This window comes from Maniola hyperantus, chromosome 14 (genome assembly GCF_902806685.2).
Source record: "Maniola hyperantus chromosome 14, iAphHyp1.2, whole genome shotgun sequence".
NCBI lineage: Eukaryota > Metazoa > Arthropoda > Insecta > Lepidoptera > Nymphalidae > Maniola > Maniola hyperantus.
In genome coordinates, this window is record NC_048549.1 from 1,792,613 (window position 1) to 1,806,755 (window position 14,143).

Genomic DNA, 14,143 nt, shown 5'->3' on the forward strand with positions numbered 1-14,143 from the left:
TATAGTAAGTAATTAGGTAAACTTATTTTTAAAATTTTGTAAAACAAAAGTTCGTAATGAATCCAGCAATGTGTTGACATTTTGAACTCCCTGTTAACCTTTGAAGTTGCTAAATGTTTTCTCTGTAATACACAGTATGAAACCCATGAAAGTCTTGGAGTGATTGAAAACTGTTTTCAGTTTTCAAAGCGTAAAACTTAACTTTTCATGTTAAAGTGTAGGTTTCAGTAGATCCTTCATATTATAGGCTGCGATTACACCTGTAAGTTTTATTGGAGTAGCTTACGTGATTAGCTTACGGCAAAAATGTAAACACTCTTATACATGGTGTAACCAGAACACTGGCAAAAACGAAGACAGGTGATGGTTCTGATGATTACTGATATGATGCCACAGAAAAAACGCGAAAAATATCCTAAAATATACAATATATACCAAATAAAACATCTGACTGACGCTACAGGCCAACTAACGTTGCGTAAGTAGGCCACTCGGAGTCAATGCCGCGTCGTAGGCAGGGCATTGACCCGCCATACCCGTGCAAAAAATCAAGTCAATCAGTTGCACCGTTGCGACGTGATTGAAGGACAGACCAATAAACCAACAAACCAACAAACAAACACACTTTCGCACGCAGATGACCGCCGCGCTTTGTGTATGTAACAGGCTTAATTTCAATTAATGCCTGAGTATTTCCAACTACGTTTTACGGCACCGTAAAGCTAATTGCAAAGGTTACATTGCAGAGTTGTACGAATAATTTAAATGTTAGTTTTAACTTTTAACTAATGTGGTTAGCGGCATGATGCAAGACGAAAGTAAACTAGGACACTAACAAGACCCTAATTATAAATTTCCCCAACGGTTGAGAAAAAACAGAACACAGAAATTGAGAGTTTACATTAATATCTCTAAAAGGCAAAGGCTTTATTATACCAGAGCAAATACTGCCCTTGAGGCGTGGAAAAGGAATAATTTGAAATGTAGTTTTTTTTAATTTATAGACTACTAGCTGAAGCTCGCGACTTCGTCCGCGTGGTTTTACATTTTTCAAAATCCCGTTGATTTCACAGGATAAAAAGTAGCCTATGTGTTAATCTATCTCCATTCCAAATTACAGCTAAATACGTCCAGGAGTTTTTGCGTGATTGAGTAACAAACATCCAAACATCCACACTTTCACATTTATAATATTAAATATTAATATTAGAAATTAGACCTGGTGGCAAGTGATGATGCAGCCCAAGATGGAGTGCGCTTGCCTAGAACTCCTAGAAGATGCCTATTTACTCTTGACTTGAAGGTATACCCATATTATAATTGGAGGGGAAACTGATGCTGGAAGGGAGTTGCAAATCTTAGCGGTTCGGATTAGAAATGAGGAGGCAAATCGCTTCGTACGTAGGTATAAGTGGAATTTCGACTATTTACGGGTGGTAGTAACAGTCGTCGGCAGATTATCGTCACTTTATCGTACCGTAATTTTTTACGGGAACCGTGATAGCGTAGTGGTTAAGACGTCGGCTTCCTGTTCTGGAGGTCGGGAGTTCGATCCCGGCTTTTCAGACGAATTCGCTTTAACGGTGAAGAAAGTATACTGAGGAAACCTGCATTCCTGACAGTTTCATGCTAGTTTCTTCTTCTTCTTCACTCTGGGCTGGTTTCCGCACTTAAACGTTTCCGTCTGTCGTGTCTGCATTGCTCATCCCCGCTGAAATCTTCACTCCAGCCATCCAAGCTCGCTCCAGTAGCCGAGTAGACCGACCAGGTTGCCGAGAGCTATGCCAGTTTCATGAGAGAGAGAGTTTCAGGACTGAGCACAGGTCCCCACTAAGAATAAGATGGATTTAGGCTGTAGTCTGCCACGCTAGCCCAGTGCAGATTGGCAGACTTCACACACCTTTGAGAAAATTATGTAGAACTCTCAGGCATGCAGGTTTTCCTTCACCGTTAAAGCAAATACCGAAAGTTAGAGGGATTAAATTGGACCCCGACCTCTATAGAGTTACTATAAAAGCAAGCTGCAAGTGTTAACCCTGCAGTCCGGCGCCAGGCTGCGCGTGCGCACCCATTTAACAGCGCATTGACGTCATTGCTACCGTTTCACAACAATAAACCTGACATCACGTGTCAAACTGCTCCATTACCCGTCCAAATGTTGACGAGTCGCTTGACAAAGTGCGATGATTCATCTGTACCTACTTACTTGTAGTGTGTACTACTAAATATTAGCAGTTTTTATGCCATAGACTAACTAGGTAGTGAAGTTTGGGAGACGATTATTTATGTTTTTAAAAGGAAAGTTTTAAAATTAAACTTTAATAAAAAATCAAATTAAAATTAAGAGTACCTACATAACAGATTATTCTAATCGACTCGTGTTGGGAACTAATGCAACGACCAGTAACATTTCCATGGTTCAGCGCCTTTGTTGGTCGCGTTACCGCGAAAGCCTGCTCAGTGATTAGATTGTTCTACTCATTGACTTATAATAGTAGGCATAGACGAGGGCTCACAAACGAATTGACTTCGCTCAAGTGGCCCGGTTTGCACACATATACACATCTATGTTTCTTATTACGAAACGTAGAAAAAAGTTTGTAATATCAACAACTTCAGTTTATTATAAACCTTAAGGTAGCTCAGTTCGGTGCTTTCTCCATACAAACGTAGGAGGGAAAGTACAACAATATTCGATATTGTACGCACAAAACTAGAAATTATATCGATTTATCTCGTCATTATCTAGGTTTATTGATATATAAAATATTGAAAAAAATATTGATTTAAAAGTTACGAGGCTCAAAAGATTCCTATTTTAACACTAAATTAATGACAACTTTGGGCGTAAATAAATAAGATTAGGGATATGAAAATTCTAAAACAATTTATCATTAGACGTTGTTTATTTATTCATTAGTTGAAATAACTTTACTTTGCAAACATAAATTCAGCAGTTTTTTCTCAAAAATACTTTTCCTAAACCCTTTTCGCGCGCTTGATTTCAGTGAAAATCATCGTGCCTCTCAACTTTCTCATACAATGTCAAGTGAAAAGCAAACATGTTACCCACGTGCGCTGCCAATTTCGGTCGAGCGTCCTGCGTCACCTTAACACTTGTATATTATAAAATTTAATAACGATTGCAAAATATTAAAATATTCGAATTTTTCAAATGACAACAAAAATATTTTTTCTAATATAAAACTTGACACCTAAGTAATAAGTCTAAAAGTTTGAGTAATTTGAAATGAGTTTTTTGGCTGATATTTATCGGGCCGCACTTGAAGCACTGATTTCATTTCTTAAGCATTTTATTTCAATGGTTCTACTCTACATACTAGGTACTAGGTATCTAGGAAAAATTCAAAGCGCAAATATGTATCAGGGGTTCAATCCCTGACACGCACCTCTAACTTTTCAGAGTTTGTGCGTTTTAAGCAATTAAGTATCACTTGCTTGGGTGCAGTATACTAGGCTACAATAGCCAAAGCGAACGTAAAATAGAAGGAATAACATTTCACAAGTAAGTACCTCTGCTTGAGCGAGAGGGACTGTGGGGGCCACGCTAATTGCATATCTGTATATATATCTGTGTGCTCGATAGAAACATATTGGACATGTGACAATAATTTGTTTTTGTCACTCATACGTGGAAAAACACGATCTAATCACGGATTAGTCAGAAGCGACACTAAATGACGATCGTTTCCGTGAAATATATCGCGGCGTCATTTTGGACATGTTTTTCGTGGTCATTGCCAAAACATTGTTAGTAGTCCGTCTAAGTGGTTCGCTAACTCAGTGTCTCTAACACAGAATGATAGCAACCGAGGTTGGTTGGTTCTACATTGCTGCTTCACTGGATGGTAGTAAAATATTTTTTCGTATTAATCCTTCAACGGATTAAAAAATGAGCTCGGTGGCTTCGGTGGCGGCGGCGGGTAGACGAGAAAAAAATTCATCCCCACTTTACATGTAGGGGAGCTACCCTAAAAAGAAATATTTATCACAATTTTATTTCACCACTTTGTCGGCGTGATTAATATTTATACCCATGCCAAATTACAGATTTCTAGCACTAATAGTCTCTGAGATTAACCGGGGGCGGACGGACGGACATAGCGAAACTATAAGGGTTCCTTGTTTACTACGGAACCCTAAAAACCAAATCGTATGAAGTCGCGGGCATCTGCTAGTAACTTATAAGTAACACAACCAGAAATCAAACCTGTATCATTCCACGGAGGGCGGTGAGCTCATCGAGATCTCTTTGCCCACTTACGATCTATTCTTAGAAAGCTATAGAAACAGACGAGCTACGACGGGATCCATTGACGTAAGATGGAAATGAGGTTTGCCTTCCGAGCTAAGGATGCCAATCATCCCGGATTTTATCGGGACGTCCTGACTTTGGGAAATCTGTATGCCGGATGTTTACGGGATATGTACGATATTGAAATGGAAATAGAATGATTATTAGGGTTCCGTACCTCAAGGGTGCCAACGGGACTCTATTACTAAGCCGCTTGTCTGTTTTTCAGCGGGCTGTACCTTTCTCACGAACACTGAACGATATGAAAATTTCAACCAATCACGGTTGAAATGTTCATATCGTTCAGTTGAGGGTGTATGTAGACCTTCTGCATATATGTAGGTATACCCTATCCGCGGATATAAGTTAGTATAGCGCTCTGTCTGTAACCCCATACAAAATATGATAGAGGCAAAAATCTCAGTGGACCATTTTGAGTCACCAACCAATCACTAAAATGTTTTCAAATACCATGCTGCTGATTTACTTTAGATTTCAAACTTTTTTTGTTGTGTAAAAGGAATAAAATGTTACCATAAAATCAACACAAACTTAAAATTAAGTCAAAGTCCCGGAAATTAAAGTGGAAAATTCCGGAAATGAAAAAGCACTGAAAAATATTTCGGAAGTTGATAAGCCAGCAACGCGCAGGCAGTTCATCTGGTACTACAGATATAATTTAGGGGCGACAACTAAATTATCTGTGGGGACGACGATGACTAGTCAATTAATATCAGACCACCCACTCCTTTGCTCAAAAAACCTAACTGATGTCCGCGTTTGACTTAGTTTTACAATAAAATCCGTGGGAATTCTTTGATTTTCTGAGTCAAAAGTAGCCTATGTTACTTTTTAGACCTTTAATTATATCTATGCCAAAATTCATATCGATTGCTCTGTTGCGGCGTGATTTGAGGACAAATACTTGTAGGTGAAGATTCACCACTTTTGGGGAAGCTTCTGAGTCTTCATCACCGCCGAAAAGTTGCCGGCCTATCGGTGTTCTACAGGATATATTCGGAGAGTGTGCTCAGGAGCTGTTCGATCTTGTTGACCCTCCCTCACCTTTCTACCACCGTACCACAAGACACAGGGCCAGTTTCCACCCCTATGTCGTCAACATTCCATCTTCACGTACAAAACGCGTCATCATTCCTTATACGCATGGCTAGGCTCTGGAATACTCTTCCTAGATCAGTGTTTCCTGTCAATTATAATCCGGGTATCCTTAAAACAAGAGTAAATAGGCACCTTCTAGGCAAACGCGTCCCATCTTAGGCCACATCATCACTTCCCATCAGGTGTGATCGTGGTCAAGCGTGCGCCTATAACGAATAAAAAAAAAAACAACACAACAACACACTCTCATTTATTTCATGGGTCCGGTAGCCACTTTCCAAAAATAAAAACTTATATCACTATTTTTCAGTTTATCAGTTTTTATTTTTGGAAAGTGGCAACCCTATTAGTAGCCAGAATTTTATTAACTGCGATCAAATAACTAGGCAACAGATGTGCTTCATTGAGTGCAGAGTTCAGTCAGATTTTTGAAATGTTCCTAATTTGTAACAGGTGTGTATATATAAAATTTAAAGTCCTGACTGACTGACTGACTGACGGACTGACTTATAATATTATATCAACGCACAGCCTAAACCGCTGGTCCTAGAGACATGTGGAGGGTGTGTTTTTTGTAAAGAGTGGGTATACACTAAGATTTTTAGAAATTCTACCCCTAAGGGGGTAAATAGGGTATGGAAGTTAGTATGAAAGTCTGTCATTTTTAAAGTTACATTGATGATGAAAATTGGTATTTAGGCTTTCGGTACGTTAGTACTATTATAATTATAATATTCTGTGCTTTCGGTTAAGAATAAAAAATTACTGTTTCACGATTTTTGGAAATTCTACTCCCAAGGGGGTTAAATAGGGGATGAAAATTTGTATGAAAATCCGTCATTTTTCAAGTTATTTCCATAAAAAATGATATTTGGGTTTTCGGTTACAAAAGAAAAAAAAAGTAGGTACCTACCTATTTCAGAGTTTTCTAAGAGGGAAAACTCTACCCCCCACGCTGATTTTCTGAGTTCCACCCGAGCGAAGCGACCATCACGCGCTCCACAAATGTGTCAGCACCATTTCAGATTACATACATTTTGTGATGTCAGGAGATATCAGACTATTTTATAATTGTTAATGGAGGGAAATAATACATAATCTACTCGTAATGAATATTATAATGATACCACCTTATACTTTTATGACTTCACAATTCTACTTTACACTTCAGTATTGACCTTCACGTTTGATGTCCAAAAATCAACTGCCGGAGTGGCCGGCTAGACTCACGCGTAGGATTTTCCCATTCTTAGTACCCTTTCTTCGTAAACGTTTCTAATTGGTCGAGAGAGTCGCCCCGCTCCGGCCAGTTGTGACAAATCAAGTACTAATTTAACAATATTAGTTATATTATTAGCTTCTTGCTGGTTCTTCTCGGTAGGAAAGGCATTCCGAACCAGTGGTAGATGCATCCGACTATTCGTAAGTGCTTGTAAAAGTTTATACGAATAAAAAAGATTTTTATTTATTTATTTATTTATTACATTATTCTTATCAACATGTTTATATTTATATTTTTATTATTATCCTTATTCATACTTATCATAGACATCTTAAACAACAGTTAAATATGAACAGTGATTTAGTCGTGTTGCTGACAAATGTATCCAGATCCAGATAAATATAAACTTTATTTCGGCCATATACCGACGCATCAGACACACCTCTCAGTTCGCGCCTGAATCACTCGTGTATGCATTTAACCCTATGACGTCAATCCGTGTTTACTCCCCGCCATAGCCGTCCGAGCTCGTGCTAAATCCAAAGCCATCAAGACAAACAGTCTGTAACGTACGTAAACTTTCTGTTCAACAGGTACCTATAGTCTGCGACAGGTCGAGATAGTAACGGTGCATCCACACCGCAGTTATCTTTTGTGGAGAAAGAAAGAAAGAAAACTTTTATTTGATCACAATACTACAATAAACCTTAAAAGCTAATTAAGTCAATCTACATAATTAAACTGATAAGTAAAAAATAATAATAATAATAAAATACTGTACCTAGTACAGTATATTATACAAATAAAATACGCCATCCGCAAAGCCATCAAGACAAACAGTCTGTAACGTACGTAAACTTTCTGTTCAACAGGTACCTATAGTCCGCGACAGGTCGAGATAGTAACGGTGCATCCACACCGCAGTTATCTTTTGTGGAGAAAGAAAGAAAGAAAACTTTTATTTGATCACAATACTACAATAAACCTTAAAAGCTAATTAAGTCAATCTACATAATTAAACTGATAAGTAAATAATAATAATAATAATAAAATACTGTACCTAGTACAGTATATTATACAAATAAAATACGCCATCCGCAAAGCCATCAAGACAAACAGTCTGTAACGTACGTAAACTTTCTGTTCAACAGGTACCTATAGTCCGCGACAGGTCGAGATAGTAACGGTGCATCCACACCGCAGTTATCTTTTGTGGAGAAAGAAAGAAAGAAAACTTTTATTTGATCACAATACTACAATAAACCTTAAAAGCTAATTAAGTCAATCTACATAATTAAACTGATAAGTAAAAAATAATAATAATAATAAAATACTGTACCTAGTACAGTATATTATACAAATAAAATACGCCATCCGCAAAGCCATCAAGACAAACAGTCTGTAACGTACGTAAACTTTCTGTTCAACAGGTACCTATAGTCCGCGACAGGTCGAGATAGTAACGGTGCATCCACACCGCAGTTATCTTTTGTGGAGAAAGAAAGAAAGAAAACTTTTATTTGATCACAATACTACAATAAACCTTAAAAGCTAATTAAGTCAATCTACATAATTAAACTGATAAGTAAAAAATAATAATAATAATAAAATACTGTACCTAGTACAGTATATTATACAAATAAAATACGCAACCAACTAATCCAACAAATAACTAAAAAAGACTAACAATATAAGAAAACTAAGACCATACCTACATAAAATATAAAATAAATAAAATAAAAAATATGAGAAGAGGTATAACGGAATTATTATAAATGATCATTGTAAAAAACAATAAGTGCAATATAATATGCGACATAAGTGCTGAAACGATACCTAGGTGCTGATCCGAATAGTATAAAATGATTAAGTAATTAATTTTAACTTTGCAACATTGGTTTTGCAACTGGAGCAACATTGTGCAACACGGTAACATTAGGTAACAATCTGTAACTTTTGTGGCAACAACTAGCTGCCCCGGCGAACTTCGTACCGCCTAACAGTCGATTCTTTTCAGGATTTTTTTTAAATTTTTCTCTCCGTAAGAACCATCCTCGTACTTCAAGGAATATTATTAAAAAAAAAAAGCGAAATCGGTTCAGCGGTTCTCGAGATTTGCGATGAGCAACACATTTAGTGATTCATTTTTATATTATAGTGAAGAAGAAGATAAATAACTTTTTATCTTGTTGCCTGATGATGCTGAGTAACATTTGGAAACGTTGCTCCACAAAATGTTAACTGCGGTGTGGATGCACCGTTACACAGACGCCATTAATTTTAACGGCGGCGTTCTGCTTCTCTGCTCAATTAACTGCCGTTTTACACTTACTGACTGACGATATTGAGTTTTTCTGTTTGACAATGTAAAACAAAAAATTAAATTAAAAGCTGGTTTTTAATGTACTTATAGTATACGCGACAGGTCGAGATAGCAATCGGGGTGTGAGGCGAGGGGACGCCCCGCACGCCCGCACATCACCCGCGCTCGCCCACACTGGGTTAGCGGGGGGCTGTGCGGGTGTGCAGGCCGTTCCCTTCCTGATTGCCATCTCGACCTGCCGCGTACTATAAATTTTAGCGTTGCTGCAAGCTGCAAGGAGCTCCTAAGCCGTGTGGATTTCGAAAGTTTTGCTGGTGAATTGATATTTTAGGTACCTACCAAGCAATTGACTACTTACACTAAAAAGCTTAAAATAAAAAATATTATTAAAAACCGACTTCCAAAACAAAACCACCACAAAGTAAAAAATAACCTTTGTTTCTACACGTGTAGGTATGTACTGTGTATGTATGAACTATGAAGTCGGGCGAGCATAATAACAAAAACTAGAAATCAAAGCGTGAAGCTCGCCCGACGTGGCCCGACTTCAACATTCAACACGTGTAGAAACAAAAGTTGTTTTTTACTTTGTAGTGGTTTTGGAAGTCGGTTTTTTTAATAATTTATTTTTGGAAGTCGGTTAAAAATATCGTGAGTGATATACCTATAACTAGGTACCTACGAGTTTTTCGAGATATTTTTTTGCCGGAACACAAATCCATTTTCAGTCATACCATAACACACCGGCCGCACAATACCCTGAATATGTTTTGTTTATCTTTGTCGTTTGTTTGCTTTATGTAAACACGCACGAAACAATTCATTCCATGCGGCCCATTACGATATGTTAGCACTGGATATCAGAGAACATGCACATATTTGTTTAACCCAAAGAAATAAGAGAGGAGGAATTGAGCAATCTCTGAGTAAAGTTCAAGATATTTTTTGTCGATGTCTTTTCTATCTGTAGATATTTTTTTTAAAAGAATACTAGCCATGCTAATCATGAATAATATTCCCGTTTCCCCTCGAACTAAGCGTAAAGCTTGCGCTAGGAGTAGGTACGACAATAGTGCAACGGGTGGGGTTTGAACTGTCGACCTTTCGGATTTCAGTCCGCGCTTTAGCGCGTTCTGTGTCATGTTATATTTTTTTGGTATACACAACGTAATAACTAGTGTCATCGTCATGATCAACCCATCGCCGGCTAACTACGGAGCACTCTCAGAGTGAGAAGGGGTTTGGCCATAGTCTACCACGCTGGGTTTTTTGGCACATAAAATTAAAATGGCGCGTGAGGAGTTAAATTTTACGCGTTATACGTGGAAAGTTATACCACTAACAGCCAGTGGCGTGCACATAATTCGAAGCTAGGGTAGGCATTACGTAGTAAAGTTACCTTTTTACTGTTATGATGAAAAATGATGGCGAAACTATTTCAAATTGGGTAAGCAGTGCTTTTATGCCTCTATGAACTGCTCGCCACTGCTAACAGCCGTACTCAGAGTCTCTTAATCGTTACTTAAGTTTAGTTAAAACGAGACAGAGCTGCCTATATCTCTCACATAAATCTGTCTCGTTTTAACTCAATCTTAAGTAACGATTAGCGACTCTGAGTGCGGCTGTTAGAGAAGACATATGACAGTGCCTGACCTATGGCAATGGGTGCTATTTGCAGCGGTAATGGCCGTAGAGGCCGTTGGAAGCTGCCCAAATATGTTACGAGTCTATACCTACAAAGAAAATAATAAGTGTAAAGACAAGCAGTTCATGGCAGGGTACTGTTCGAAAATCTTTAATAACAATGGCTGGTATGAGTCTACTTAATAATTTTTTCACGCACATGCAAACTGTGGAATCAACTCCCTTCGACGGTGTTCCCTTTAGATTACAACATTGGGTTATTCAAGGGGGGCGGACCAACAAATTCCTAAAAGGCTGGAAACGCATCGGCGGTTCCTCTGGTGCTGCAAATGTTCATGGGCGGCGGTAATCACTTAACATCAGGTGACCCGTCTGCTCGTTTGCTCGCTATCTCTATTAAAAAAATTGTAAAAGAGTATTGTTTTGTATTTTTGTTGATTTTATTTCAATAATTTAATTTTTAGGAATCGGAAATACGGTGCGCGAGTCTGACTCGCACTTGGCCGGTTTTTTTTAATCCAAAATCCATTTTTTCAACTCTCACTTTTAACGTTTAAGAGTGGTGCTAAAAATCTTACTATGCTTTTTAACTTTACAGCTGTTACAGTTGATGTTTATAATGGGTGTGATACACAGACAGATGAACTGGACAAAACTGTAAAGTCACAAGTCACAACCGCGGCGCGTGCGCGAACTGACTCCCTTGAAAAAGGACCCCGGATGGGTTCGAAACTAGTCGCGGGCTAACGTCGACTAAACACGTGAGTAAAGCCGGGACAGATATCCATACTTCCATACTAATATTATAAATGCGAAAGTGTGTCTGTCTGTCTGTTTGTCTGTCTGTCTGCTAGCTTTTCACGGCTCAACCGTTCAACCGATTTTGACGAAATTTGGTACAGAGATAGCTTACATCCCAGGGAAGGACATAGGCTTTTTATCCCGAAAAATTGAAGAGTTCCCACAGGATTTTTAAAAAGCTAAATACACACGGACGAAGTCGCGGGCATCATCTAGTTTTTTATAATGGAAATCACTCACGGTAGTTTAAACCAATGACATTCTAATAAGCATAATTGGTTTAAACGCTAAAAACTGTAAAGATTCCTACTACTCCCTTGTTTTGTATCGGAAAGCTAAATATCAACACCAATCAAATTGATTTCTTTGTTTATTTATTTGAAATGCTCGTCCTTATCTTGTAAGTAACTACGTTTTCAATGCCTTCAGAGAGTATTATGCAGCATCTTATCTTTGCTACGGGGAAACTGACAGCATCCGATTAAGCTTGTCTGTGAAACAGAAATATCCGGCAGCTTTATGATATAAACGGGCATTTTGTGAGGCAAAACAACGGGTACATACGATAACTAATTTTCAGCGATGTTACTTGTTAGATATGTTGATATTTTAAGACATATATATTATGCCTCTATATCATCATCATCAGCAGCTATCCATTCATACGTCTACTAGACCTAGGTCTACTTAATTATTACTTGTTTTTTTTATATCTGTATTTTATATGTAATTTAATATGTAATAATATCAAATAAATTTAATTTAATTTAATTGCCCGCCCGCGCCCGGTCGGATAATGAATACGAGTTACAGTTACACACTGTTACAGCTTTAATATCATATCTTGTTATCCATACTAATATCATAAATGCGAAAGTGTGTCTGTCTGTCTGTCTGCTAGCTTTTCACGGCTCAACTGTTCAACCGATTTGACGAAATTTGGTACAGAGATAGATTGTATCCCGCGGAAGGACATAGGCAACATAGGCTTTTAATCCCGGAAAATTAAAGAGTTCCCACGGGATTTTCAAAAACCTAAATCCACGCGGACGAAGTCGCGGGCATCATCTAGTATTTAATATATCTCGAAATGCACATAACTACAAGCATAACTGCAATCTCACCTGGTGGTAAGTGATAATGCTGTAAGATGGTAGCGGGCTAACCTGGAAGGGTATGGCACCCATACCCCTTTGGTTTCTACACGGCATCGTACCGGAAGGCTAAATCGCTTCGCGGTACCGCTTTGCCGGTAGGGTGGTAACTAACCACGACCAAAGCCTCCCATTAGACCAGAAATTTAGAAATTACAAAATTCCAAACCCTTTCCAGGAATGGAACCCGGGACCTCCCACTAATAAGACCACAGTGCTTACCACTGCGCCACAGAGCTTAGCACTGCGCGTCCTCGGGACCGAACCTCAGACCTCTAACCGAATAGGAAACTGACGACGACTTATCTAATCACTAGGCTGTCATCGTTTTCAACGCCTCTACAGGAGCTTTATTATCATCATCATCTTCATTGCTGGGCATATAAGGTCTCTTGTAGGAACTTCAACAGCCACACACGACGGTCTTGCCTTGCGTGGATCCAGCGGTTCCTTGCAACTTGTTTGATGTCGGCTATCCACCTTTTTCTTTTTGTTTTTTTTTCGAGGAGAAAATCTTCTGAAGATACCCAATCGGGTTAAGTGGGATTTCTATCCACTAAAACCCCCTCGGTGGCCCTCCTCAGCGCGTGAGAGGCTCCGGGAACTCTAAAGAACGTACGCCGGTGCCTCTCTCGCGCGACCCGTTGGACACATCCTGGAGAAAGTGCAGCCACTCGCGACCTCGAAGTCCTAGCGCCAGGGACTTTGAACTGAGTCATTGTCAATCTTTGACATACAAGGACACAGAAGAAATAATTTCGGCAAAAAAGCTATAATATAATATGTTATTTAAAACTATACTACTTATGCTTTGTAACCTACCTAAATACCTAATGTGCAATAAATATAATATTATAAATGTTTATTTGTTTATTATACATATAATATTATAAATAAATATTTGTTTATTTATTTATCACTCCTTTCATTCATCATCATATTATATTTGTTTGTATCTTTGTAACTGTAATTAGTAATAATATTATATAAAATATTCTAACCGCTAAACTTTCCTAGTCCTCAGTAAAACCCACTAGGAAATCATATATGGTCTCCACGTCACAGGTTTAACACGTTGCGTGCGGTACCGGTCAACGTCGACTTGTATGTGACTTTCAGCTGGTGCGGCGACTAGTTGTTGTGTTTTTTCCTGTGGTGCGGGGGCACTTTTACTATGAAACCTTGTGAGTAGGTAAGAGATAAATATATATTTTTAATTTCCTCCTCAAACCCTAGCATTTTAAACTATTTAATCTGTACAAGTCACATTTGTCTGGTTAGCACCAGAAGGAAAAATAATTTGCTGTGTGCGGTGCCAGTCATATGCGGCTTGTACGTACGTGTCTGGTATAGCACCACGGGAACAGGCGAAACACCTTCAGTGAGCGATAGTGCATTCAAGAAGCAGTACGTATATCGATTATTATGGTATTATCATTTTCGCGAAAAAAAAAAAGGAATTAAATTATAATTGTGTGTGTGACTAATCATGAAACGGTCACGTCGGATGCTGCAACTTGTTACTGATGAAAACAATGATGATTGCTGGGCAGCAAAAAATCCAA

At 38.4% G+C, this 14,143-nt stretch overlaps 1 protein-coding gene across 2 annotated transcripts in view; it reads right to left on the reverse strand.

Moving 5' to 3' along the window:
* The window catches only part of Rgk3 (Rad, Gem/Kir family member 3), a 96,356-nt gene that overhangs the window by 44,525 nt on the left and 37,688 nt on the right, over positions 1–14,143 (reverse strand). The window lies entirely within an intron of this gene.